Source organism: Arachis duranensis, chromosome 6 (genome assembly GCF_000817695.3).
Source record: "Arachis duranensis cultivar V14167 chromosome 6, aradu.V14167.gnm2.J7QH, whole genome shotgun sequence".
Taxonomy (NCBI): Eukaryota; Viridiplantae; Streptophyta; class Magnoliopsida; order Fabales; family Fabaceae; genus Arachis; species Arachis duranensis.
The window spans coordinates 91,821,564-91,828,230 of record NC_029777.3 but is presented as its reverse complement, the minus strand read 5'-3'; positions in this window follow the sequence as shown (position 1 = coordinate 91,828,230).

Here is a 6,667-nt window from a genome sequence, read left to right as displayed (position 1 = left end):
CAATCACTAAACTAATAAATGTAATGTTAAAAATTTTATATATCATATCAAATATATTTTAAATTTCAAAAATTCAGGAGGCTGGCTGGTCCCCTAAATTCGCATCTGGTACCAAATAACTTGTCCTTCATAGCCTCGAAATTGATATTTTCTTCTTTTAAGGTTAGTTTGATTTGGATTAAAAATAAGAGTGAAAAAAGTTGTAGCATATGTAATAGTTTTTTATATTTTGATATTTACTCTATATGTTATAGTATAAATTTTTTAAAATATCATTTTTATTCATTATAACCCATACATTAAAAGAGAAAAATATAGAATTGTGAATATTCACAAACAAAAAAGTTGGGCTCATTACTTGTGTAGTCTTTATGTATGTTTTGTAAACTCCATATGTGAAATATCTAGCAAGCTAGCTAGTTGTGAGATGTTTGGATAATAATATAATTTAATGAAATTTTAATTTCAAACTTTATTATTACCAAAAAAAATCTATCATGTGCTTATTTAGGACGAGTTCAAAATAAATACCATTAGTAACACTATTTTTCTTTTTCTTTTGAAGCTAATATTTTAATAAAGCATTGACTATGACTATCATATTTTGCGGATGTGGGACATTGCAAAGATGCTTTTGGACACAAACAACTACATGCCATTGAAGAAGACAAAAGTATCCATTATCAGACACTAACCCTAAAATAATGAACAGGGTCAAAATGTTTCATGTCCAAATCCCTATGGAACTACTGCTATTTATCCTTTTTTTCATCAACTTGGGTAGGCAAAAAGCAGAATAAATTAAAATTAAATAAAAAAGTTTATCGTCTGTCTCTCTTTCAAGTCTTCGTAGGTTCTTTGACCTATCTATATGGAGGATCTTGGACAAATAGTTTCATCAGCCATATGGAAGTCACCTTAATTTGATCCATTTCCTTTCTCATTGTATAATGTTTCTAATTCAAATTAAAAGTTGATAATCATCGCCAAACAAAGGAACCATAAAAAATTTGTGTGTACACGTATGCACTAACTATAACCTACATCAGTCAATATACTTGGTTACATTGAAGCGCGAAACTTTAATTATTTTAGAGTAAATTATATATATAATCTCATCTAGATAAAATAAATAAATATATATATATATTTTTTCGAACATAAAAAATTTAAGTACAACATCTTCACCCACCAGGATCAGCTCTCCATTTATCTTTTATTATAACAAAAATCACTTTTTAATGACAAATTTTTAGCTATTAATGACATAATTGTTATTATATATCTTTTTTAATTTATATTTTACGATAATTATATATTTATTGTTATTACTATATGTTATAATGACTATTATATATTGTGACCAATTAAAAATTTTTTTATCGATTTTATAATTACCATTAAGATATTTTAATGACAAAATATAAGATGTCTAATATTTAATTGGTGTTAAATATATTAGTGACTATTTTATTATTATTAAAAATAAAATAAATAGCCGCTAAAAATATTTTTTCTAATAGTATTTTCACTGATAGTAGAAAGTACTTCATCCTTTCAAATTTTACCATGTTATTAACACCATCTATAATTATTAAAAAAAAAGTGACACCATCTCTTAGGAGTTCTCTTACTAAGTGCATTAGTTCGTACAATACATTTAAAATTTTCTCTAAATCTTTAGGATTCTAGGACTCTTCAATAAAAACTCTCTAAAAAAAGAGAAAAGAGAGTATCAGAACTCACAAATAGTAATTTATTGAGGAGAGTTTGAGTTGCAAATAATAATAATGATGATAAAAGGAATATGCAAGATGTTGAATGGACATTTGATGAAAGGAAACAAGTTGGTGGATGAGATATTGAAGTGGTATCAAAGGTGGTTGTTGCGGTGGTGAAGTTCATAGAGAGAATAAAAGAAAGGTTGAAGTCTTGAGTTGGTTTGTCATTTGAAAAAGTAGTTAAAATAATGTGGAGAAAAAGTGAGTGTTGTGGTGAAAAGAAAAGAGGTTGTGAAATTCGATGGAGGAGGAAGGGCGATGAAAGATTGGAGATTGAAACTAGGTGGAATAGAATTAAACTATACTTGAAAATTTTTATTAACTTAGGAGGGTATTTTAGAAATTCTAAATAGTATTTTACTTTTTTTAAGTTTAAGTAATTTTTTGATTGAAACTCAATTTTTGTAAATTTTAATTTTCATATTTTAATTTAGTAGATAAATTTATTAGCGTTTAGATCTTTCATAATCAAAAAATAATTATTTACTCTTATATATATTTATTAAAAAAATAGAAAAACTTTTTTATTTTTATATCAACATAAAATTATTAGTACCATATAAATTTAATATTATTTTAAAATTTAAAGTATTTTTAATATATGTATTACTTTCTACAATATATTGAGAGAATAGCTGAAAAAGAGAACGATGCTGGTCTTGATATAATAATTTTTGATGATCATCGGGCTGAAGCAGTTAAAAAAAATGGGGAACATAATAAGGAACCTAAGGTGGAGGACAATTTGGAGGAGATGAAAATGGAACCACTGATGAAGACAATGATGACCCCAAGTATTTGCCATCGAATAAAGAGAGAGACAGTGCATGTGACATTCACTTCACTGATAGTGAGGACGAGTATAATTATGATAGTGGATTTAATGAAAATAATTCTGTGCCTAAGAAAGATACTACTGACAAGGAAAAGGGAGTTGGGACAAGTCAGTTTAGTGATGAGGAATGGGCAGATAGTGATGAGTTGGAGATGGACCATATGATTGGTGGAGATGAAGGGGAGGATGATAATACTGAGGAGGATGCTGATGATGCATCAGAACGTGGGGGTCAACGGTGTCCAGTTCATAAACCTGAGAAGGATATGGCAAGCTATAGATGGGAGGTAGGAACACTTTATGCATCTAGACAAGAATTTAAGGACACTGTTTTAGCTTATGCAGTTCATATGGCTAGAAGTATCAAGTTTAAGAAGTGTGATTTGGTGAGGGTTGGGGCTGTTTGTTAGAAAGAATGCCCTTTTTGGCTCTATGCACACAGGATTGTGGATGAATCAACCTGACAGTTAAGAAGCATGAACCTTCAACACACTTGCATGCAAACACACGGGATTGGCATACTACACACTAATTGGCTTGGAGCCCGTTTAAGAGGAAGGTAGAGTCTAATACTAGAATCAAAATAAAGAAGCTGGTGGCAAAAGCACACAAGAAATAGAATCTCACTGTAACCAAATTCATGGCAGCCAAAATGAAGCAAGAGGCACTAAGCCAGATTCAGGGTGCATTTCGAGAGCAGTATAAAAAGATTAATGATTACTGTACTGAGCTTTTAAGGACAAATTCAGATTCATCGATTATCCTAAAAGTGATTCGGTCCCCAGATTTTTTTCAGGAGATCCAGAATCCAGAGTTGATGAATTATTGTGTATTCCAGAGACTGTATGTCTGTTTCGATGCATGCAAAAAGAGCTTCCAGTTGTTGACTGCAATAGGAAGAGACCCCAATGACTAGATCCTTCTGACTACTTATGTCGTGGTTGAAGTAGAGACAAAGGACTCCTGGGTTTGGTTTCTGCGACATCTTGCTAACGATTTGAGTTGAGAAAAAATTGGAAGGTGCATATTCATATTTGATCAGCAGAAGGTAACGATTAATTTGACATTAGTTTTGGGCATTAAGAAATTTGTTAACATTGGAATAACTTGCATGCTCACCTTCCTGTTGCAGGGCTTGTTACCAACATTTGAGAAAGTGATTCTAAGGGTGGACAACCGATATTGCGTGAGGCATTTGTATAACAATTTAGGAAGAAATTCTCTGGTTTGGAGCTGAAAAACTAAATGTGGAGGTGTGCAAAGTCAACACACTGGAAAGATTGGGAGAAGGAGATGAAGTCACTGAGGCTAAAGAATGATGGTGCATTTCGACACTTGAACATCATTCCACCTAGGTTCTGATCCCGTTCTTGATTTACATTTCATTCAAAATGTGACTCCCTTGTTAACAACATGAGTGAAAGTTTTAATGTTGTCATAGTTGAGGCTAGAGAAAAATCAATTGTGACAATGTTAGAGGACATTAGGGTGTATCTGATAACTAGATGGACTGCCAATAGAGATAGGATTCAACTGTACCAGGGTAACATCATGCCAATAATTAGAAAAAAATTAGCGAAAGAAAAAAAATTTGATAGGGAATAGAAGCCATATTGGTCAGCTGCTAGTAAGTATAACGTGATGTGTGGGTTAGACAAGTTTGTTATGGATCTGCCTACTGGTGAGTGTTCCTGCAGGAGGTGGCAGATGAGCAAGATACCTTGTTCTCATGCCATCAGTTGCATCACCTTTAAAGGACTGGACTTGGAGTTGTTTGTGGATGACCACTACAAAAAGGATGCTTACCTGAGGTGCTATCAGGAAGTGATACATCCTCTGAATGGGCTAGATCTGTGGGAGAGAACCTAGTATGATGATGTCATGCCACCACCATATAGGAGGCTAAGTCACCGACCAATGAAGAAGAAAAAGCGAGGACCTAGAAATGAGGATAACAGAAGACAAACTCACCTCTCCCGTAGGGACCAAATACAATGATGCTCTAATTGTGGTGCTGTAGGACACAAGAAGGGAGGCTCCACAAAGCCTAAGAAGAGGGTATGTGGCAATTTGTTTTAGGATTCAGTTTGGTAATATACATTATTAGATATTAAATTGTGATTCATGTTATCAAATTTTAATTTTTCTCATAGGTCCAATCTGCAAACCAACAAGCTAGCAAGGGTCCTAAGAGAAGTCGGAAGGTTTCATGCTCACAACCCCCAGTCCAAACAGTTTAGAGAGGGACACTTAGAAGGACTTCATGCTCACAACCCAAACTTCCAACAAGTCAGCCCAAGAAACCAGCAACTATGCCCAAGAAATCAGCAGCTAGGCCCAATGATGCTTCCACTCAGCCCAAGATCTAAACCAAAAATTCAAGGGCTGCACCAGCTCAGTCCAACCCTACAGCTCCTTCAACCCAAACATTGGGCAAGAAGAGAAGTGCAGTAGCATTCAGCTCTAGCAAGAAGGACTCACACAATCAACCAACTGAGAGAAAGAGGCATTTTTCTGCCATCCAGACTGGTGCACCACATGTCCCTTTACAGAAACTGAAGAAAATGAAAAATTTTTCTTCTAGTGCATGGGGAAACCTTTAGATATTTCTTGTAATGATTTGACTGTTATGATTGTCTCACTAAGCCTCAAACAATGTTATTTTATTTTTTTTATCTAGGTGGTTAAGTATTTTGAATTATGTTTATGCACACTGTTGGTCTGTATTTTTTGTTTTAAGTGACATCTTTAATGCTGTAATTGGCCTTTTTTCACTTATGAATTGTGTTATGCATGACTTGAATTATTAGTGTTTTAAGTTTCATTGAATTGAATTTGGCCTTCAATTCATTATGTCCTTACCACATGCACAGATATCTACTTTAAAGTATTGCAATACAGATCCTCTGATTTAAGCTTGGAAACTAACACAGCACTTTCATTCATACATCCAAACAGGTTCACAAATGATACAGCAAAAAAAAAAACTCATTGTAATATGGCAAGTTTTTCATTCAATTTACCAAAAGAACACAATAAAACCCTAAAATTGATATTCTAATTATCTACAATTTAAGTGCATTCCATATAGTTGCATTAACTTATGTGGATTTTGCAGCAACAAATACAAAAATCAAATCCACCCAATAATCCCTAAAGTAGCTATAATCCTCAGCTTCCATTCACATCCTTCAACCTTGTTTTCAAGGTTGTTATTTTCTTCCTGCTTCTTGCAATTTCAGTATCTTGCTACAATCCTCCAGCTTCTGAGTCTGTCCACCGAAAGAAATCACAAGCATCCTGAACCTATCACAACCTAGAAATTCTTAGATGAAACAAACCCAGATGCCAAAACTCATGATCACAAAATGGAAAAAAGAAAATACCTCATAGTATAAGCAACCTCAAAATCGTTCGCCTGGGTTGTCCTTCGTCGTTGAGGTTCACAGAATCGGCCTCTCTTTATGCCCACATACCAACTCCTTCGCAGATGATCGAACTCGACAAGATCTAAAACTCTGGGAAGCCATCAACGCAGCGTTTCTGAGCCCTTCCTTTGCTCCATAGAACCCTAGCACTACTTCCTTCCTCTCAGCTTTTGAAGAAGATGATCCTCTTCTCCTTCATCCACAACATTCCCTTTTTTATTTATTATTATTATTATTGTTGTTGTTGTTGTTGTTGTTGTTGTTGTTGAGGGACATAATTTTCCGAGGGACCATTTTAAAACCAACATGAACTTTGGGGACGATTTTGTTTGCAAAATAAACATGGGAATGAAAAAAATTTCGGCCTCTACGTTAGGGACTAAAATCATACTTAACCCATAATTTAACTACCTACATTTATTTATTAGGTTTAAGTATGATTTTGGTCCCCAACATAGAGGTCGAAAATCGATTTCGTCCCCGGCCTTTTTTCGCTACAAAATGGTCCCAAAGGTTTTAGTTTGTTTTAAAATCGTCCTTTTTACTAATTTAATTTTTTATTACCAAATTATCCCTCATTAAAAAATAAAATAAAATAAATAAAAAGGAAAGAAAGTGAAAAA